Here is a 23,075-nt window from a genome sequence, read left to right on the forward strand (position 1 = left end):
GCAGGCTACGGAACAGCAGCTGCAGCAAATATATTCAGGTTATCAGTGTGTGGCTATTTTGTGCTGAGAGGGCTTAGGTGTAATGAGAGTTACTGCGTCACGGGAACTCTTGGCAATGAATAGTGACATTTTCCAGTAACAACTTTTAGAAAAGAAAAAAAATCCCCGGTATGAGGGCAGCGCAGACTGACAGCTCGGGGCTCTCCTCTCTCTGCCTTCACACCAGGTACAGCACACGTGGGGAAGGGAATGGCAGCTCCCCCAGACACTGTGTCCCCAGCCCCTCCAAAGGGACCTCTGTGGGTGGCGGGGGGGCTGGGTGTCCCACCCCCTCACACAGGGGTCAGTTCAGGGGCTGGGTCGGTGGCTCCATCAGGGTCGGGCACCCACTGCGGGGAGTGGGCTCTGGGCACCAGGCTGGGCTCAGGCAACCAAGTGGTGACTCCTCATTGCCTTAAACTACTTCAAACCACTCCCTGGGGCTTGAAAACTCAACAATAATTTTCTGGGCTAACTGTCCTGGCCTCAGTGTTCTGAAACTCAGGTTAGGTTTTTTGGGGTTTTTTAAATGAAAATGCAAACCAGGACAAAATAATTCCACCAACTCAGTCGTAAGTCCAAAGGTTTTGGAAGAATCAAATTCCCTTAAACAGTTAAGATAATTACACAGTCCCTGATTTCACCCAGCCCATCACCCTCCTTGGTTCCAGCTCAGCATGTGGCATTCTTGCCCCTCACTCCAGTCAGTTCCAGGCTAGAACAACATGTCAGTGTTTTCAGAGCAGGCTGAGTGCTGTATCACCTGCATCTCTGGCATTTTTATTTCCTCCTATGTGATGTATTAAAACCACAGACCTTGTCACCAAGGAGCTGAAAAAGCATCATTCATCTGTGGATAGTTTTTCTGGACACTTTTCTTCCTCTTACATGTTTTTTTCTCTCTATAAATGTCAGCGCATAAAAGAACACAGGATTAAATTTGATTTGTGCTGTTGGTATTTGGTACGTAAAGAATAACACTGTTTGGTATCAGTAAAATATATTGGAGAAATTGACTCCTCCTAACTGTGTTCATCCTTATAATCGAGTTAAACATAAATAGATCTTTAAAACCCATTGTATGCCTCTGTGGAGATTAAGGCAGCCCAACTGTTGGAAACAGTGATTAGTAAACTCTTACTCTAATAAATATTGTAAACTGACATTGCAGCTATTCCTGTAATCTGACATGTTTACAGCTGTTTGTAAGCCTTAAAAGTCACACTCATTTTGTGTCCCCTGAAAAATCAGAATTTTTCAATATTTTTTTGTTGAAAAATTATTTTAGTGACTAATCACCTGACCAGAAAAAACAAAAGTCAAATTCAGCAGTTTATGAAGATTACTTTGGGTGGGTTATTTTGTCCTGTGGTTTTATCTACCATTTGTTTCAAAAAGCACAATGGAAAATGTTTTGTTAGTCAAGTGTCTCGCTCTGTGTAGTGGGTTGTTGTGCTTCTTCTGAGGTCATGGAGCTCCAATTTTTCTGTGTCATGGCAGCAGCACACGGGAGCCCTGACACAGAACTATTGAAAGGTTCTACATGTCACTCCCATGGTCGGCTTGATTTTGCATTCACTAGAAAAAGAACCAAGTACATTGCTAGGAATTTTCAGCAGCAGCAGCCCCTTTTCCTGGAGCTCATCTTTTCACATCCCTTCTCCGGGCTACAAGAGGCCACATTATTCCATGTCAGTAAGTTTGCAGAAAAATCTAGCAGTTTTGTTATGGTCCCAAGCTGCTGCCTGCTGCTGGGCTGTGATGAGCTGAGATCTGCTCCATGGGACATGGTGAGATTGCATAATTACTGCTTACACAACACACGTACACACGCAAAGAAACCAGGGCATCCATATGGAGGGGGGATTAGGGAGGTTGGAGCTGTGCAGCTTTCATCACCGGTATTCCCCGCAAAAGGAATTCCTGCTACTTAATTTAGTAACACATATCTCTGATTTTCAGTTTTCTGGAGAAGGTGGGAAGGAATGTGGCCGGTTTTGCTCTGAGCTGAGGGAATTTTTGCTGTTGTCACTCTCTCTAATGCCTCAGGAAGGTGGTGACTTTCCCTGTTTCCACACAGTGCCTTTACCGTCCTTGTTTCTCGGCATGCAAGGGAGTGGTTTTCCACAACAACAATTGGCAATTACAGCTCTTATTTAAATAACATGAAAATAAACCAGACCGCTCCCACCCCGAGCTCCCCAGATGGGCAGAGTTTTGAGTCCTGCTTGAATAATCATGGATACTAAATATAGAATGGGAGGAAGACGGCGAGGCTGCTGCGCGGTGGCCAGGGCCGGGCTGGGCCGGTGCTGGAGGCTCAAGCACAAACCCAACCGCAGGAAATCAGTCATTTCTCCACTGTGGCTCCTGCTGTTCACTTTGTCTCTGCTTTTCTTCCCTTTTGCTGCCTTTGCTCTTCCAGTAAGGGAGCTTGTAACAGCGATGTAGTAAGTGCTTGAGCGGATGGAAAATCCTTTCATAGCAAAGAAGATGTGATTGCTACTTATTTATTTTATTTTTGGTTAATACGACTGGAATACAAATGGGGCTTCAATGCCTGAGGGCCTTGCATTCTCCGAGTAATTCCTTATGACATGTGTCAGGCTCTGTTTTATTCAGGTGGGTGGTATGATATTAAACAATAAAGCAAGCTTGCACTTCTCTGCAACTGCATTTATATGCACACTCCCTGGCACAGAGGTGCTTATTAGTAGAATGTCAGAGCCACACTGGCTATGCCTCGCCGGAAACATTTTTCAAATACCATGTGGGCCTTAAGAGAAATCATCTTAAATCAATCAGAGAACCTAAGACCAAAGTGTCCTTTCTGCCTGATCCTTTGTCCAGGCAAAGATGAGGCTGAGAGAGACATTCCTTAAGTAATGCTCTAGATGAAACGCTCCTGTCTGAATGGGTTATCGATTTTCTAATTGCTGTGCTGCTGTTAAATGAGTCGTTAGTGGGGAGCAGGGAAAGCAAACTGAAATGTCTTGCAAGCCAGCTTTGGTTTGTCTCTGATAAACACACTCGGGGTGTTAATGTGTGAAATTCGACAATTGGAGTAAGATGGAATTTTTTTGTATGACACAGACACAAAGAGGGCAACTGAGACTCACCAGTGGGACAGGCTTATTCTCTCACAGAGCTCAGACCAGAGCTTTCTCTTCAGATAATTCCCACTGCAGCCAGGGAGGATCACAACTGGCAGAGCAGAGGCATCTTGTGCAATAGTCCCCAGGAGGTGGGTCAGTCCCTCCAAAACATCCTGCACGGTCTGTCTGAGCTCCTGCAGGCTCCCAAGAGTAGAACCAGGCTGCCTGTTTCAGACGCGGCACCAGAAACCTAGTTTTGTTTCCCTGGCCTCTTGTCAGGCACTTTGGAAAGTAAAATGCAGCCTCTGAGGTGAAATCTTTATCACAAAGAATCTTCTTGAGACAATAGGAGTGACTATCATCTCTGCCACATCTAGCCGATAAATAATATTTCTTAATATCATTCCAGAAAATACAGCATATGTTCATGTGTTCAAACACATCCTCTTAGCAGAAAAATAGCTTATTTATTTTTCTGACGATTAAAATGCCAAATCAACTAATTACTTTTCTTTGAAAACCTCTACCACATAAAACACATACTCTCTCAGTGAGCTAAATTGATTTATATCCAGCCAGTAATTCTTTATAGCCCATAATTTGCAGAATAACAAAGCTAGTTGGAAAACAGCTTTCTGCAGAAGAAGGAAATGTGTTGGTATGGAAAAGAAACATGGGCAGAGCCAGGGCTGGGGTGGCACAGAGACTTGAGGGCAGCCCTGGGAGGGTGTCTGGAGCTGCCATACACTGTTAGCAGCCAAATTTCCTCTAAATGAAAAGGGGACTTGTCCTTGCTAAGGTAGCAGTGAGAGCAAGGACCATGCAGCTGGAAGAGTGGGTGTTAGACATGCAGCAGGACCCGTGCACAGCTCTGTATTTTTCCCTGAATACTGGCTGCTCACTAGTGTTACTGCGTTCAAGTCTGTGCATGTCATTTAATCAGGTGCCAGGACCTTTCCTTTTGGGAGGGTTGTCCATTGGCTTAAGAATATTTGAAATTTCTCCTGTTATCTCTGGTGGCCTCATTTGTGTTATCCATGGAAGATGATTATTTTTATTTTTTTTTATTAGGAGAGTTTAGAAAACTAATAAAATGAAATCAGGTTTCTTCCAGTCTGTGCGTCAGTGACTGGAACGAGATCTTGGTAATGAAATTGGGATTCGTCTGCTTCTGTTTTGGGGTAGTAATAAGGCAATGATAGAACGGCTGGAAATGAGGTACAAAACTGCTGAGTTTGGGCAAATGAGAGAGATGTTGTAAAAGACTGTCTGGCAGGAGGGCAGCCTGGATGGTGTGTGCCGGTTGGAGGTGGAACTGGAGGCTGAGAGGGTGCGGGAGGCCCAAGGAGAGCTGCGGGTGGCCTTCCCACCAGGAAGTCCTTGTTGCTCATTCTCTAGAAGGTTCCACTCTGCCCTCAACCCCATCTTGCTGCTGGGGAGGGGTCTGGGCATCTGGGGACGAGCTGTGAGCCCTTGTGAGTCTGTGGATGTCAGGCAAGTAGGCAAGTCACCCTGTCCCTGCCCATGACTGGTCACCCTCAGGAACCCTGGGGGCTACTGGGGACAGGGTGGGGACTTCCAGTTATAAACATGAGCAATAATTGTGTGCGTTTGAGTGACGTTTCTCTTTTAGGTCAGATTTTAGGTGAGATGACAGGCTCTGCCTGCAAGGCTTTGTTTGGTGTGTGTTTTTATGGAAATCTTCTGTTTGTTCCCTGAAATGGGAGTCTGTCAGACACTGAATAAATGCAGGCAGAGCTAGCAGGGAGGTGTTATAGCAGAGGAAACAGAAACATAGTCTTAAACAAATTAAAAGGATGGTAATTAGCCAAATGAATTTCATCCTGGAGATAATCAGACGAATACATTTAGAATGAAAATAATCCCAATTCTCAGAAAACAGTAATTAAAATATACTCATTTTTGGGAATGGTTAACAAGCTAGACTGGAGGCAGCAAAGTAGAATAAAGCCATGATGGATGCTCTTTGAGATGGCGTCTGACGAGGCCCTGATGTGTGATCTAAACACAGCCCCTCAACAGGATCAGATGCAGAGTTTGGAAACGTCTCTGTCTGGGAAGCTCCTGCAGAGCTGAGCGGAGCGTGGGGCACAGCCAGCTCTGCTATCTGGGGCGGCAGAGAAATAACACAGGATGGATTTCGTAACCATGTGTTTAAAGGGTGTCAGCAGTGGGGAGGTGAAAGAATTTAGGGTGTATGATTGACAGCTAAACGTGGAACAAGGTGGGAAGCCACAGGCATCCAGGCATCTGGGAACGACCTGAGTACGCCCCAGTGTCCGCCCAGAGTCGGCTGCCTGCAGTGAAAGCTCCCGGTACTGACACGGTCCTTGAGGATGTGCTGGAGGAATCCATCACCCAACAGGTTTCTGCTGCTTTCCATTAGCACCTGAGGGTCCCAGTCAGGGTCTAAAAGCAGGGAGAGTTACGGGGAAGGGGAGGTCTGGGAGGAAGAGCAGGAGAATGCGTTGGTGCATGTTGGTTGAAGGCGCTCGCCTGGGTGCAGGGCTGTGTGCTCCAGCAGGTGTTTGCTGCCTGTGGTGGTCTTTGGATTTGCCTTTGGGTTCTCTTGAGTAAGTCTCAGATGTTGTTCTTCATGGACAAAACCAGAGATGGGTCACGGCCACAAAATACTCACTAATGCCAATATATTGAAAGCCACACAATTTGAGGAAGTTTTAAGCTTTCTTACAGTTGGATCTATGGAAGAGTTGGAGAGCACAGAGAACTGGGAAAGTAAAAACAAAATAAAACAAAACAAAAAACAACCCACAAACTTTTTCCCCAGAGTAAAACCAATTCTTCTCAGGATTTAGACCATAAAGCAGTTAAAGTGTCCAAGTCTCACTGGAAGACTTATCTCTTTTGAGTTCTGGATGAGCAGGTGCACCTTCTCTACCAATATGGATAGATGTGTTTTCCTAGGAAACACCCATCTCATCTGATCAGCTTATTGTGATTTGACATCTCAATGCACACACAGTCGTTCATATTGATCTGATTTATTATTGAAACTGCCAGTAGGTGAATTGAGGGATTAATGAGAAGGATAACATGTGGGTATTAATTTTATTTTCTTATAAAAATGCCTGCAGAGATGATAGATTGTGCTGGAATCTCTGAACAACAGACCTTTCTAGGATTGTCCAGTCTTCACCTGCCTGGTAAATGGAAAGAGGATGGAGAATGCCCTGGAAGGAGCTCCATCCCTGCAGACTGCCTGGCATGGGCACACCAAGGGCAACGTCTGCCGTGCCCTGTCTCACTCAGGTGTCAGTCCCCTGCAAAAAACAGACAGAACAAGCTGCGCTTATGATTATTAATGAACCTGAGATCCTTAAATTGCATATTAGGTGGTTTCTCTTAGATTAAGCCTTCTGCACATCACAATGCTCTTATCTAGAATTTATCTGCATGCAATAAAATTAATAAAAACTGAATTAGAAAGAAAATGGCAATAGAAATCACATAAATTAGCATGCAGATTTATAATATCTAATAATTACTGCATTTTCAAAGATTTTATATCTTTTTTACCCTCATCCAAACTTCAAATGTTTCATTTGAAATTTACATTCCTAGTCTTGCACCATCTTCATTTATGGCTTTGCCAAACTTTCTGTTCAGGTGCTTTCCCATAGCCTGTGTTCTTGCCTAGCAACAGAGAGTTATTGGTTTATTTACTTTTTTAAAGAAGCAAACGGTTATTTCTTTCATGTCCCACTTGTTTGCAGGTTTGCCAAGACCAGAGGTGTGGGCAGTGGGTGCAGACATGGTGGCTGCCAGGCTCTGGGCTTGGGCAGCAGCTTTGGGGTCACACCAGCTGGGTCATGCAGCTCAGCTGCTGCTTTTAAAACCCCTGAGGCTTGTGTGTGCTGGAGATTCCTCGTGGCCTGGATGTGTTAAAATGGGACATTTTGTCTGGCAAAACATTTCCTGATAACATTCAGCATTCAAACTAGGGGTTTACTCAGTTCATTAAGGCTTTCATGAGAAAACTGTTCACTAGTGGAGTATCTGGGTGGTGATCTGCAGTGTGGTGCAGACAGAGGAGCTGACTGTGGGGACTGAAGATGATACTGGAATTAGGAAATAAATACTGTGAGTGAGCTTGGGAAAGTGGGCTCGTAACTGACCCCCCTGCTATTGCTAAGTGCCTCCTGCTCTCATTCCTGGCCTCCGAGCTATCAGTCAGGCAGAAGGCTGTGGAATACCAAACAGCTTAAGACACATCAAGGTTAAAAGTAACATTTAATGAATAAGAATTCTGTGCTCTTGAAATAAATAATAGCCCTTTTTCCATCTGTATCTGCAGCACATTGCTCCCCACAACCTCTTGTTAGAGAAACAGTTTTTTAGTCTGACATGTTTTTCCTTCCCCCAGCTAATTATGTTCAGTTTCAAGTAGGTGCTCTGGAGTAACAAGTGACTATAATTTAGGAAATCAGAGTCAGGAGGGATACAGGGTTTTGTGAAACCCTTTGTGACCTTGCAATGTAGCAGACATTTTTCTTTTTTTTTTTCCTTAAATTTGACTTCTTCAAAGGAGACCTTCAGCCCCACGCAGACAGAGCCATCTCGATATGGTAGTCATTAAAGATTCAGCAGCACCTTTTAAGTTCATGTAAGGAAATTTAAATTTTTCTATTTAGTAAAGTTGTGTCTATAGCTTGTTTTTGAAGGTCTTCCAGGATTTCCAGTGGCTTCTTGCAGAGCCAAATCCAAAATGTGTTGTTTTAATGTAAGATCTCAGCGCAAGAGGACTGCCCGTGTTCTGTGGCTGAGCTGTCTACAAAGGTAGAAACATCACGTAGGCTGAGGAAGGGCCCCTCAGGTGACCAGTGCATTTCTGCTGTGCTGCTGAAGTCCTTTTTGAGCGTGGCTTGGTTATTTATCTCTTACTTATTTATCTCTATATTTGGGATTTGACCAGAGGCAGAAGTCTCTTCTCTCCAAGGGCTCATGGCTTTCAAATTTTGAAGGTTGAACCTCCTGGTTGTGCTGAGCTAAACTGTAGTGTACTTTGAAATCTGCTTCAGGATCTGAACTTTTAAAAATGGCCCTTTCTCTGTTTAATGTTAGAGGAGGAAAATTCTAAGCCTTTGAGTGGATTCATAGTCACAGCTTAATTAATCATATTTTTACAGCATGCTGCCAGCAACTGTCAGGAGGAAGGAGATGCCTCTAATCCAAATTCACAACAACAACAACAACAAAAGCACTAGAAATATCCACAGCCAATAAACAGACTCATCCTCTAAGAAATAACGCCCTTCCCACAAACCAAACTCAGAAAAACTGATGTGAAGCAGATTTCTTCCACTCTTAGTCCCAGTCCAAGGTGGATTTGCTGAGCAGGAACGTGTGCCAGAGCAGTGTGCCCCAGGGGCCCCGCAGCAGCGTGCGTGGAAGTGTAGGTGGTGAAAAGGAAAACACTTTGGCAAGGAAACAGATTTCAGTTCTGGTCTCCCCAAAGGATCACTCTGAGAGCAAAGGGTGGGGTGGGGAGCGGGAACAGGAGCAGGATCCTGGAAAGGTCTGACACGTAGAAATCCCACCTCAGGCTACAGTAAAATAACAAAATGCACTGACCATTTTGTGTGGGGGTGAAAATAACCAGTTTGTGCTGCGTGTGGGGCTGTGCCTTTCTCAGGAGTAATACTGTCTAAACCAAGGGAAATGGTTGCAATGAAGCTCCGACAGACTGGGGTTCTTGGAAAGAGACAGGGTAGAAGAGGCAGAGAAATGGTTGAAGCATGTTTGGGATGATGAATTTGAAACTTGCATAGTTTAAGAAGTGTTCAGGAAATGAGAAGCAACTCCCTCTCCATTCCTGTGCTCTAGCTGGCTTGGCACACAAGTGAAAAATACGAACTTGGTAAAGGATGATGAAGACATTTTTCTCCAAATGACAGGGTCTGTTTGACAGGCCTGTGTTTTGAGTTTTGATATTTTTTTTTCTTGTTAATTTTCAAGCAGCTGTTTTGAGAATAGTTTATTGCTTGTCTTTAAAAAAAAAACCAAAATAATTGCTCTTGCTGCTTATTTTCATTCTTCTTTCGGATGATTGTGAGTCAGGGTGAGTATAAAGTGGCTGAGGAAGAGCAGGGGTCAGGAAAGAAAGCTGTGGTATCAACTGAGTGCTTGCTTTTCTTTACTCCCTAGGGTGTTAGTGGAGTGACCTGGGGTGCAGGCTTCCTGAGAGCCCAGGGTGGGACATGCTGGCTCCGGAGCAGCGCAGACAGGGTGGGGGTCAGAACTTGTCCTCCAAGCCCTGTGCTTATGGGAAGATGGTTTAAGTTAGTGTGGTTGAGAAGAGCTAAAGAGCTGCCGTGGTCCCCAGGGATGCAGAGGGGTGAGGAGAGAGAATGAGACAGCTCTGGCCAGGCCAGGTTGTGAACACAAGGAGGGAAGAAGGAGGATGGGCAGATCCAGGCAGTTTCTGCAGGACCGGCAGCTTTCCAGTGCCACTGGTTGGTGACACCACCTGCCTGTCTCACCCACCATTAACAGTGTGAGAGAAGAGGGGCTTGTGGGCTGGACAATGCTGTATATTGCACAACAGAGGAACAGGAGAGGGATCTGGCCAGGCTGGGCTGCAGAGAGGGAGGAGGGAACTGGTTCGTACCTTGGCTCTGCGAAGAGGGACGCTACCATTGTCAGGGCTCGTAACTCTTCTGTGGCTGAGCACAAGTTATCTCTCTCCAGGGCTTTCACCAGTGCTAAAATCCAATTAAACCATGTTAAAAGAAACCTCTCAAGAGCTGGCAGCAAAAATATATTGACCTTCTCTGGCAAATGTTGATGCTGTCGTTGTAAGGTGTTTGTATTTCCGTTCTGTGGGTGCCTGGTGCCGCTGCCCGCAGGCTCGGGGGCTCTGCTGCCTGCCTTGCCCCCGGGCAGCAGCAGCTCTTGCCTCTGCTTGCAGGTTCCTCTGTTTTTTCTACCTGTCTCCATGACACTGCAAAGCTGGTGCTCCCCAGAGCCTGTCCCATTAGACTTTCCCTTTCATGTCTGTCACTGCGACTGGCCTCTCAGTGTGCTCCAAATAATCTGAGATATGTTTTTTCTCCCTCTTTCTGAGTGGTTTCATTTATTATTTATTAATGACATCCAGAGGACACAGTAGTGATGGATTCCATTATGATGACTGCAGTAAAATCCTGCACTTGTGCTGAGGTACTGGGAAGATAATACATTCATTAGTCAGACTTTGTGGTTAATTGTATACTTTGTGTCTCCTTGTCATATAAGGATATATTTTTATGAACTTAAAAAAAAAAAGGCTCAGCAGGGATTAAATTGGAAACAACACCAAAAAGAAAACAACCAAAAAACAAACCAGGCTTTTCTGAGCTCCCCTGGGGAAATGACAGTAGGGCTTGGTCTCATGCATCCCTTGGCTCTTCTCTGAGCCTGCAACAGTGAGAGAAAGTTCACACCGACTGAGTAGCTTCTGTGACTACCTGTCCTAGCTGGGGCCTCCAGTTTAACTCTTACCAACCATTGTCTAGTGTCCACCAGAGCCTGACCCCACGTGACAAAATGCCTTGGTCTCATGGCAGTCACCTTCATACCAAGGGGCTGCTCTGCACCCTCTCCTTGTGCATCCTCAGTGCTCAGCAAATGGTGGAGAGTGATGGGCTGACACCATAGCAGGCATGAGGCTGCTCAGAGGGAGCCAAACCTGACAGTTTCCTTATGTGCCCACTCACAGTCTGTTGCTACTGCTACTGCTTTTACACATCACTGTAGAAACTCAAGTGCCCCTGATCCCTCCCAGCTGCTGAGCTCCTTTCCAGTAAACAGCCTCTGGTATTCCCAGGGTGACAGTCCCCCTTCATGGCAGCAAAGCAGCTGATGGCACAACTCAGCCAGGAAACCCAAGCTCCATCTGTGCCTCCTGCGGCCTGTGTCTCTGTCCTTCGAGTCCATGGGAGCTTTGTCACGACAGCAGGAGGGTCAGGTTGGGAGCCCTAATACTCCAGTGACCAGGAGCACTGAGGCGGCTGGGATGCAGCCAGCAGTCTTTGAAACTTGGATTTTGAGGATGTATCTGAGAGATTAAGCACAGTCACAATAGACATGGAGGTCTTTATGGACTACTGCAAGCTGTGATTCACCAAAACTGAACACGCAGGGTGTTTCAGAGAGTTGCTCTCCTGCAACTTCTTCCTGTCTAATTTTCAGTGCTGGCAGTGTCAGGAATATGGACTCTGGCACATCTCATGTTCACTTGAACGTCTTTAGCTTCCAGTATTGAGGAATGCAGAGCCTTGATGCTGGAAGGGATTGCTAGGAGCAGACACAGATGCTTTTAAAAGTGTTCCCTCTCTAGGTTTGTTCAGAGCAGATAAACTCATCCTGTGCAGAGGGCTGTTGTGTGGCCACAGATCTGGTGGATCTGCCCAGTGGGAAGGAGAGGATGGGATGATGTGGTCAGCACTGGGTTTCACTGGGCTTTGAGCCCTGCATGGGGCTGGGGCTGGCTCTGTGCACAGCAGGATTCCCATCCTTGTGCCTTTTTGAGAGATTTGCCTCTTTCTTTCCTCAGAGATCCTGGAGCACCTTCCCCACTGTAGGTCAGCGTCTTCTTATTGGGTTGTATGGAAAAATAAGTTGTCTCCACTCCCAACCAGATGTGATCTTCCTTAAGCTTTTACCTGGGGCCACAACATGAAAACTTCCCATTCTTAGGGTGAGTGGGACTTTTCAGTCCTTCACTGTGGAAACCAAATCAGTTACTAGTGTTTGGCTTCCCTCAAAGCCCAGACGGTCTGTTTGCACAGAATTGCTTTGGGAAAGCTGCACCCTTATGTCTCTCTCCATTGTGCTCAAGGCAGCAGGGAGGCCGGTGGCTCGGAGGGTGGCCAGCCAGGCAGCAGGATTGCTGTGTGGCTGGGAAAACCACGGGCTGTGCCCCAGTCAATAGTGTATTTCCAGTTATTGATCCTATTCTGGGCACAGAACCTTCTTGCAGCCCAGCAAGGCAATCCTGCTGTGCCTACAGTAGGGTACTCAGCAGAGCAATGCTCCCAGTAGTGCTTTTGATCCTTAGTTTCTTTGGGGCCTCCAATGTCATTTTAGCTGAGCCAGTGAGTGAGACCACAAATAAACCAATATATCCTGCCAGGGTAGGCTGGCTGCTGCCCCCCTTCAGCATCCTCTGGTCTGAAGACATGAAGATGAGAGGAGTTCTGGACCAAGGCCCTCTGTGCCTCAGTACCACGTGCTCCCCCTCGCTGCCTTCTGCCTGCTTAACAAATTGCACTAGTTGTCCGGTTAAACACACTTGGGAATTGGGATATGCCAGGCACAGGGGAAAACTACAGCTGCCATCTGTGTGCCTGCATGCCCCCCTGCTCCAAGGAGCCCCAGTGGAGTCTGCTTTGAATAATTCAGGCTCTGAGCTGCAATTTGTAAGATGAAGGAAAATCAAAAGTGCCTGTGGCTGCCTGCAGTGGCAGTAACCCTTTCCACCACAGCTCAGCATCCAGCAATTGCCTTTAGGAGCAAGTTGGCCAGTCAGTGTCTTCACACCTGTGCTGGGATGGTGCTGAACCCACAGCCCATGCTGGGGGCTTAGTGCTGACTGTGTGCATGTCCCAGGTCAGGGTTTTCTGCCCTTGCTTCCCTTCCAGGCCTGTGGGCTTCCACAGGTAACTCCTGCTGCTGGCAGCTGTGGGGATGCTGTGGCTGATCTGAGCCAAGCTCTTTTGGCTTTGTGGTTCCTCTCCGGGAATGTCTGTAAACTAGTGGAATGTTGCAGCTTTGTGACTGGAGAGGAGACAGAGAGATGGAGGAGCTGATGACTTTTCTTCCAAGCCACAACTGAGGGACTGCAGTGCAGAACATACCCTGCCACTTCTTTTCCTTCATTTCAATCTGTGGATACCTGTCACAATATTTCTCCGAGCAGTATTTCACTTCATTACTTTGCATTGTTAACTGTGAAAGTCCTGTCAGTTTTTATCTATTGTTTCCTGCCAAGTGCTTTAAACAATCCGAACTAAATTATACAGCTATTTCCTTAAGCAGCCAAATGGCAGGCCATTGATAGTCAGTCTGCTGCACAAGATTAAAACAGATAAGTTGCAAGATAAACAGCAGGTTAAGGAGTTCCTCTCGTGGGCATTAGTGAAAGGATGAGGCCTCAGTGCTTTCCAGCTGCCCTCCCAGCAGCTCCTCTCACTCCAGGTCTCACTGGTGCTTGGTGCCCCCTTCCCCTCCAGCCCTGTGTCCCCAGGATGGAAGCAGATTTTCAGTGGTGTTTGGCTTGCCCTGCTTTGAAGAACTAAGCACAGTAAGACACTGTGGTGGGGTGTTCCTGGGTAAGCAGACAGGGCAGAAACAGTCATCAGGGCTGCTGAGCTGCTCCCATTGGGATCAGAATTTTTCTGTGGGGAGACAAAGATTAGTTCCCCATCTTGGCTGAAGGGGTGGGAGAAGCTGTTAGCCTTGATTAACTGGAGTGCTTCTCTTCAGCAAGGCATTCAGCTTGTGCCTAAGTGTTTTGCTAAATAGAGGAGACAATATTGCAAGAAATTTGAAAAGCACATTTTACAGCTTAAATCTCCCTCTCAGGTGGGACCTGCTGACAGAAATAAAGGGAATAACAGCCCGATGCCTGCAGAATTGTCTTGTGATTTTTAAAACATAAGGTCATCGTTTACAAACTTGGCTCCTTCAAGTTAGGCATGTGAATGCTTATGTAGGTACATAAATAAGTGGCCTACTTTTCTGGGATGCTGAATCCATTAAAATCAATGGAAGTTCTGCATCTCTAAATGTCACTTATTTTGCTAGCTAATTTTAGGTACCCAAATGCAGCAACTTTGATCTAAAAGAAAAAGGTTTTTTAAAGATTGCTGAATTTCTGCCATGCTTCTGGAACACCAATCTGCATGGCATGTGGTTAAAGCCTGGCCTTCAGGGGAATTCAAAGGGAAGCTGGAATGAGCCCTGCACAAAGAATTTATCTGGGATCACCTTAGTGTAGGAGAAGAAAGGACATTGTCTGTGGAGTGCAATGTGCACATAAAACTGTCTGCTCCCAGTTCACAGCCTGGGCTGAGGGCAAAGTGAAAGTATCAAGCAAAACAACAAGTCAAAGCATGCTGTAAAAATCTCTCCATGGGATCAGTAATTCCTGTAAAGGCATTTTTGAAGTCATCACGTTGGTCAGGCCAGATACGATCTCTGTGCTTTGTCCCTCACAAAGAAGTTGCCAGGTCATGACTTGTTTTCTTGCTTGATCTGAACAGTGCTGGTAATGTCAATGCAGTCTCAGTAAAATAAGTGAGAGGTTTGTCACATGCTTTAGTCTTTAGCTTTATAGCTTTAAATATAAAAATGAGAGAGAGGAGTGTCCTTTTGTCCTGTGAGGTCATTGATTTTCATTGCCTGTTTCTGCTGTGCTGCGTGGGCCCTGTTTTGTTCTGCAAAACATCAAGTCTGAGAGTCTGCATCAAGGACTAGTGCATTCTCTCTCCTGAAAGTGAGAGCTTTTCTGTTTAGCATTTTTGTCTTGCATTTGATGCACAAGTTTGTGCTGCTGCTCTGATGGTGTCAGAGCTGCCAAGCTGCCCAGCTTGTCTGGCATCATGTTCCAGTGCCCTTCCCCTTCCCTTTCCAGCCTCAATGTTATTTTCCACAGGGTGTATCTTGGGCTCCTAAGTAGCTTTCAGTTTTCTCCCTTGCAATTTTGTTTCCTTACCTGGCTCTGGGTTTTATGGCATCTTTGTGCCTTTTTGTCTGACAATACCTATATTTAGAAACTGTCCCCTGTCCCCTCCACTCACAGCACTCTCTATTTTCCAAGCATCAGTCATCAGAACCTCCCTGAATAACCATTCCCCTTCTCTGGTCTTCCAGACCTGATCTCCTTCACATGCCTCTGTCTGTCCTAGGGAGTTTTGTTGCTTTTCACATCACCTGATTTCCAGTTAGACTCAGATCCAGGAGTCTTGTCTCTTCCTGCTTGCAAAACACCTGCTGTGAAGAGTAAAGGCCATTAACACCGTGTCACAATGCACTTGTCTGCTCCTGCACAAAACACTTGCTACCAGTTAAAAGTTCCACTGATGTCAGCAGTAAAACTTTTCCGCAAATTCTTAATTTACTAAGTACTTCCAGATTAAGGAAGAGGCTGGAATGGCTTACATACACAAAATACTCAAAAGCCAGAGGGACCATGCAAAGAAGTATTTGTTTGAATACAATTATTTTCCAAGAGAACAAAAAAAATGCTCTTTTTTTTTAAACTGGGTCAACACTACATCTGCAGCACTCAGCCATTTTCCATACGACACGATCACCCACTCTGTTTATCTTTAGGCAATATGCTCTTGCAAACTGCCAATTAATTGCATATTTGGTGCCTGCTCTCTCCCAGCATCCTGGATAAACACAGAGAAGCCAATCAGAGGGAGCTGCTCTTGGCTTCTAGGGGAAGGGAATCTGTCATTGTCTCAGCCTTGTTATCTGCAACCCAGGCAGACTTTAAGCAGCGTTCCGCTTGTAAACACCCTCTTTAGACACCTTCTGATTTACATAGCTGCCATGTCAGCCCTTGTCTGCAGCATTACCTGAGGATTTTTAAATAATTGCTTTCCAAAACATTAGATGCAGGTCGTCCTTGATAAAAGGCAAGGGCCATCAATGCTGGTAAAATGCAGTAAGCAAAGTCCTTAAAATGAAAATATAAAGCTGAGTCCAAAGAAATGCAAGAGAGAGAAAAGGGGAAAACAGGAGACTCAGCCTGTGGCTCACTCCACTCAGAGGGTCCTTGCTGTGGATTTGATCTGCGTCGCTGTTTGGAAGGTCTGGGGGGCAAGTCTGGCTGTGGTCTTTCAGAAAGGTCCAATCTGTTGGTGTCAGCCCAGGGGTATCTTCTCCTCCACTCTAAGCTGGAAGTATTTCCTACTCTGGGCAAGAGTCATATGTTCTTTAAACCTAGTCTGGACAAAGCAATACACCATAGGAAATAGTCTCCATTGCATGCCGGGTTTTCTGACTGGCTGTATCCTTCCTTTCTGTCTCTGTTTTCTGTGACTGCTGAAATCCCAGAGGAATGAATTGCAGAGATGATCCTTTGTGGGCTTGGGATGTGCACTAGCCACAGCCCAGCAAGTTTTCTCTCTTCCTTTATTCCTATCATGCTCTAAAACTAAGTGACTTCAAAAGAGGCTCAGCTGAATCTACAGTGGCTACAGAGAGCCAGGACAAAATCTTCTCCCAGGGCAATCCTCAAGAGGATTTTAAACTGCCATCTTGACATTGAGTTATTGTAAATTAACTGTTGCTTCCAGGCAAGAAATGATGAATGGTCTGAAATGAGGAGATAAGCATGTGTATAGATACATTCTCCCAGGATCTATGGACCTTCTGTGTTACTAGCAGCTGGGAATAATTCCTAAAGCAGGGAATATTCAATGCTGGATCAATTTTTATTTTATTATGCCCATATATATGGAGAATAAATGAGTGGAATTAGTTAAAACAAGTGCAGTATAGAAGAAAAGCAAGCTCCTTGTGTCTTACAACAATACAGACACGTGTATTTGGAGAGTTTTTGTTTGTTTGCTTAGCTGTTCCTTTTTACCAGTCTTATCCTAGACTGCCAGTGTTTTAATTGTGTCATTTCATGTTTACCTACTAGTAGTGCCCTAAGGCCCTAAGTTCAGATGAGTTCTGACATGCTTGTCTGCCAGTTTGATAGCACAGCCAACCCGGGATCAGTGTAAGTGAGGAAGGGATCCTGGGAAACAGGAGGCCTGCAGTTACCTGGGATGGCTGCCTTCTAGTTGAACCCAGCTCCTGCTAAATCAGTGGGAACAAAGCCACTGGACTTCTGTGGAAGTGGCATCTGGGCAGTGGACACCAGACATGGGCTTCATCACTGGTATTGCAGGAACTGTTTCATGCCTGTCCCTCAGTTTTGGATACAGTGTGATTTCTGGTGCAAGAACAATAGAGTTCATGTGCAGAGGGATGCAGATGGGGAGGAGTGTGTGCCCTTGTGTCCTGGGAGCAGCAGTGCAAATAGCACTGGAGGGACTGGGAAGATTCCTGTTTCCACTGGAGCAGTACGTGTGGTGGTGACACACAGGTGACAGCCACGCGGTTGGCATGAGGCTGGGACACTGAACAGAGGTGTAACAGAAAACAGCCTGGCAACTCCACCCCTCAACTTACTTCTCTCAATAAAACCATGGCCAGAAGAATACCAGGTCCCTGCTCAGTGCTCTCCTGAAGCACCATGAGCCCTGGTTCATAGCAAATGCTCTTGATGCCCTTTTCCATTAACTCAAGGAATGGTACAAACAGCTGAGATAGATAATCTGACCAACCCCACCACTTAAGCAGCACCAGAGCAGCAAATCCAAACATGTGCTGTCAGAAATGAGGGAAGGCCCCTGTCTCCAGGAGAATGTGTCTGGGAAAGAGGGGAGGCACAGGGAGATGTTGGGTCCTGAACAAAATATTCAGGGGAGTTCTTGTACTTCTGTAATATGCCAGAATTTTCTCATTGGCAGGATGAAGCCTGTGGGACTGAGGTGGCTTAGCAGATCGTTGTGGAGCATCATGATGCTGAAGTACAGTGGAGATGAGATACATACGTTGCTGTCAGGGAGCAGAGTTTATTGCCACACTGGGTATGGCTAACAGTGAGAGTTTAGATTTCAAGAGGATTTGAGGAGAAGGCTGCCCATTCATTTCTGTATTCTGGGTGTGGACATACTGCTGTATGCCTAGACTGCTTCATAACTTAAAATGTGAATTGTAAATACCAATAGAAGGAGGCTGCAAGCTAAGCTGACAACATTTAGAGTTTCAGCTTTAAAGATTAACTGCCTTCAGGAAGTAATAAAGATCAGAGCTGCCCTATCCTGATGCAGCTGCCTAGGAAAGCATGTTGAGGTTGCACTTCAGGAGCCGCATGTCTCCAGGAGGCTTTGGAAACAGGCTCTCCTCTGATGCCACCAGCGTCTGCCTAGCAGTGGCCAATCTTTGTTAGTGATGGCTGGCCACCTGCCCCTGGGAGGGATGGTGGATACATAATGGTTTAGAAGTGATGAGAACCTCTTCCTGAATAAAGAAGGAGGAAATCTGCCCAGGGAAGCTGTGGATGTCCCCTCCCTGGGAGTTCTCAAAGCCAGGTTGGATGGGGCTTGGAGCAACCTGGTCTAGTGGAAGGTGTCCCTGCCCATGGCAGGGGGTTGGAATTGGATGAGCTATAAGGTCCCTTCTAACCCGAACCATTCTATGATCTTAAAATTAACTAGAGGTGCAGACAGAGGAGCCTGCGCTTACGTGCAAACTCCCTCACTTCTTACCTGTGTGCTTGCTGTACTGCACTAATTAGGTAGGAGAAAGACAAATGCTAAATGAAGCTTCAGGAGGAATGAGCAGCTTTGTGGTGTGAACTTGGAGTGCAATGCAGCTTCTCCAGCCTGGATCGCAGCCAGTACCTGCTCCCAGGCAGCAGGGAAGGGGCTGGGAGCAGATGCCTCTCCTCCAAAGCACTGAGCCTCAAGGAAGGGTTTGAATTACAAAGGAAGGGAAGGGGCTGAGCTTCCCTTCCCCCCCACCTCCCCTCACAAAGGGCAATAGTCAGTTCACTTTCATAACCCCACTATCGGCTGCAGAGGAAGTCGGGCAGCCCGGGAGCGGCTCAGAGGCAGCTGAACCCTCGGAGCCCGCGGAGCCGGCCCGGGGGGAGCAGGGATGGGCTCCCGCTGCTCTCGGAGGAGCTGACTTTCCTGGGGACCTCAGAATTGGCTTTCTATCCTCATCGTATTTTTCTGTCCCGGAGGCTTGGGTAAGTGTCTGGTAGTTTTCCACTTGCCTTTCTTTTCAGTGGCTCGCTAGGATTTGCCAAATTACAATGGAACTGCAATGACCAAGTGTTTCCTGCGCCTTCGTGCGCTTGCTCTGGAAGTGAAGGGTTCAGATTTGAAAAGCTGGACCTTTACAATCTTTTGAATTCATATACTGCTTTTAAAACGGGCCACGGAGCAGATATGGGGAAAACAGACTTCCCAGCGTTTCAGCTGGTGGGGACTGCTGGGGCTCCAGCATCTTGCAGCGTGCTGGGTTTCCAAACGCTGGGCTGCCGGGAGCAGCGCTGCCCAGGTCCGGCCGGCGGGTCAGTGGGGCAGATGTTTGTGCTGTTTCCTGTGAAATCAGCCCGGGGGGGTCGAGGCAGCTGCGCCTGGAGCCAACCTCTGCATTCAGTCATCTGCCGAGAGAAGGGCCTGCTCTAGACATTCGTGGGGAGAGAAAGAAAGAGGCAGGAATGAAATGGTAAAATGGCTTGAAAGGTTTTACTCTGGAGCTGGATCCTCTTGCAGAAGGGATCTGGTGATGCGGAGCGCAGTGTGCAGGGAAACCATCCCTCCCAGCCACCGCCTGCCAGCGGCGCGAACGGGCTCTTCAAAGTGATTGTAAAAGATCTGGATGATTGTAAAAGAGAACTTGGCGGTGGACTGGGGTAGGGTGTGTTTGCAAGCAGTCCCGAGTGTGTGTGGGCGGCTGTGTACGTGGTGAGAGCACAGCAGAGCTGACTTGAAAGGGAGGTGTACTAAAGCTTATGTAATGCAAGAAACTGAATGTCCTTTCCTGGCGTCCCTGCTGCGCACCTGAGAAGACTAACACTGAAAGGATTTTTAAAGCTGTCTTTTGTTGGTCATCCTTTATGCAATTTGTTTCTTTTCACGTTTGATTTTAAGTAAAAGGAGACAGGCTGGTTTCACTCCCCTCTCCACTCCTCTTTTAGTCTCTCCCAGCTTCCCGTACAATTGTCCAGCTCTGCTCTTTTCAGAGCCCAGTGGAAAAAGATATTGTTGAAAGGGAAAGAAATTATTTCAAATTAAAGTCTGGCAAGCATTTGCATCCTCATTAAGCTTCAGATACACTCCTTCCCTCCCATCTCTTTTTCCCCAAAAGTAGCAGAGTGACCAGTATTGCTCCCTGGGCTTTAACAGCAGCAGAATCCCTCTTAGCCATTCACTAGTCAGCAAATACAGCAAATAACCACAGTTTGAAAATTAAGCATATTTATAATAATACTATAACTAGGAACACCTAAATATGGTGAAACAGTGAATTCTTACATTAAGGCAAGGCTGACTCAGACTTGTGGGCTGGAGATGCCTGATGAGCTGCCCCAGCAGCAGCACTGAGCATCTGCCCTGGTCACAGCTGGGGATTGTGACTTATAGGAAGGGTGTAAGGAAGGGAGTGTGCAGGGAGGGAGAAAGGTCAGGGCTGCTTCTGAGGTTGTTCTCATTAAATCATAGCTTGATGTAGAAAGGGGTAGTTAAGTCACGTGAATGATCAGAGGTAAGTTGATACGACTCTTCTAGCATCCTTTTGATTCCCAGCCATGACTTCTGTCATTTTGCTTTGAGCAGCACAGAAGAAGCAGGGTTGGGTCTGGATGCTCTTTGGAGAGACCCAGCTGGCAGGACACATGGCCTGGTTAGTGCAGGGCCATGGCCAGGCTCCTGGCACCATCCTGCTCCCCACCGGCAACGATTAGCGGGAGGGCTCCCTGGGCATGGCTGCGGTGCCTGGGAGGAGAGCTGCGTGGGGTGTGGGAGGATAACGGAGACTCCTGTGAGGCTAAGCTGCCTCTGGTGGCCTCGTTAGTGACAATATTGGAAGAGGGAGCTGTGGAGGGAGCAGGGGACACAGCGCTGCAGGCAGAGGAGCCCCAGCTGTGCTGGCAGGGCTGCTCTCCCGAGCTGCCTTCGTCCCAGCCCCGCTCCTGCTTCTCTCTGCTGCTTTGTCACAGCAGCTCTCCGGGCACCCGTGGCCCCAGGGCACGTACTTGGGAAGCTGGGAAGATAGTGAGTGGGATGAGAAGCACTCAGTAATTGTGTGCATTTCCTTCTACTGAAAGTGACAGGAATAACACCTTTTCTTATTTAAAAGGCTCCCCCAGCTGCACTGGGTATAGAACAGAAACACCCCCCTTCTTCACTTCTCTTTGACTCTCACCATTTCAGAGACCTGCAATTTGATGACAGATTTAATAATACAAGATACAACTGTCATTTTTGTTGAGAAGAGCTACTGAAAGAACTTGGAGTTGTATCACCTGGGAGTGCAAAACTTAAAGGCACTTATTTGTTCAGTCCCAATTTTAGGTACTTGAGACGGAATTTTAAAGACTTGTTGGGCATTGACACCTGCTGGAGTTGTGTCAAATGCTGGGCCTGAACTGCCAGGTGCTCCATATACAGGCTCATTCATTGTCACAGCTGAAGACTTGTTCCAAGAGGGTCTCATGCTCCAGCATGGGTCTTTCTTCCACCCCTTCACCATATAAGAATTTTCTGCTTTTTTTTAAGCAGACATAATTTATTTTTCCTCATGCTGTCCCCTCTACTGTCGGTCAGTGGTCTGGGTAGGACGTTGCTGGTGGCACTGGACATTCTCTGTGTTTTGCTGGGACTGTTGCAGCTGCTGTGATGGGAGGGTCTTGTATACTCCATTTCCCAGTAAAAAGCAGGATGCAGACTGGGCTGCAGCCAGTACATTTACAGCAAAGACAACATAAACCAGAATTAGACTGATAAATTGATGCAAATCCTTTAACAAAGCCTCTAAGCAGTTGGTCATATCCTGCTAGGTGACTGATGTGCTGGACAGTAATGTTCTCCAAGGGGTTGCACAACGTGGTGCATGTGCTGGTGCTGTCCTGTGGCACAGGACAGAAAGCTCCAGCACAGAGATCCAAATCAGTCCTTCCACTTGCAGGACTTTCTGTCCCAGTGCAGGGTATTTCCCAATGTTTATTGTCCCAACAGTGCATTTCACATCTTCCAGTCTCCTGTTAGTGCTACTTGCTCTTAGATTGCTTCTACCCTTCCTGCAACTCAAAGCATGGGCAGGTGATCAGCATCGAGTCATCAGTGCCTAATGAGCCTGTGCATGAGGAGGTAGTTGGATACTGAGCCTATGTCCTTGATAAATCAGGGTTGTCCCCAGTCAGGTGGCATCAGGCTGCTTGCAGTTCCCTGACGTCCCCAGGTAGCTGGCCAGGACAGCTGTGGCACAAGCCAGCCTTCTCTAGCATGCCCCCTTGGCCAGGACAACAGCCATAAAAATGAGAATTTATGAGCTCTGTCATGTACAGCAAGGAGAGCATCGTGCAACAAATTAATCACTGATTGCAGTGCAGTGCTGACTGGGAGCTTTCTGGCTCTCTCTTGGCATCATGGCAAGGCTGTTAGCTAGAAAACAAGTTTGATAAAGAGACCCTTGACTCCCAGCACTTCTGTCTCCTCCGTTACCTCCTCACCCAAATATGAGGCACTGTTAGCCCAAAACGTGCTTTTTAACTGTTCAAGTTGCTCCAGTCATCAGAATGTGAGAGCACTAACAGTTCTCTGTGCTTGCCTCTTTCTATGTAGTAAATTTGGGATCATATCATCATCTCTCTTTCAGTTTGGACTGGGAGGAGCTGGGTCCTTTTGCTCTACTGGAGCCTTAAAGAACAAACTGAGCAGGATCTTCTCTTTGGGCTTCCCCAAGAGGTTGACAGGGACCAAAAGGCCTTTGCCTCAAGCTCTGTTTCTTCCTTTCCATGTTTACACAGCAGCAAGTGTCTCAGATCTGGTTTTAAAGTACTCCCAGGTGCTTTAAAGGGGCTGTGCTACAGCAAACCGAGTTAAAAATGGCTCTTGGCTTTTCACATGGCCTATAAAAACTGCTGGCATTGCTGAGTCGGCTGCCAACCCTTTCCCTGAGCTGCAGAGAGCATCCCTGGGCTGCTGCAGGGATGCAAGGGAACCCTGCTCCCTTGTCTCCCAAGGCAGCTGTGTCTCTGCATGACTTCTGCAGTGCAAAGTAGACAGCCCTTATGTAGCAGAATCATAAAACCCTGATTTACCTTGTTAACACTTGGTA

The 23,075-nt window shown here is 46.8% G+C and overlaps 1 protein-coding gene across 11 annotated transcripts in view; it reads left to right on the forward strand.

Moving 5' to 3' along the window:
- Positions 1–23,075, forward strand: part of DAB2IP (DAB2 interacting protein) — a 195,972-nt gene that overhangs the window by 101,270 nt on the left and 71,627 nt on the right. The window contains exon 1 of one of the 11 annotated variants that reach the window (XM_051636378.1): positions 18,797–18,978. The exons of the other annotated variants lie outside the window; for them this stretch is intronic. The gene's annotated coding sequence lies outside the window, so the exon portion shown is untranslated. Of the gene's footprint in view, positions 1–18,796; positions 18,979–23,075 lie in introns of those variants that run through there. 11 annotated transcript variants of the gene reach the window in all.

This window comes from Apus apus, chromosome 19, assembly GCF_020740795.1.
Source record: "Apus apus isolate bApuApu2 chromosome 19, bApuApu2.pri.cur, whole genome shotgun sequence".
Classification (NCBI taxonomy): domain Eukaryota; kingdom Metazoa; phylum Chordata; class Aves; order Apodiformes; family Apodidae; genus Apus; species Apus apus.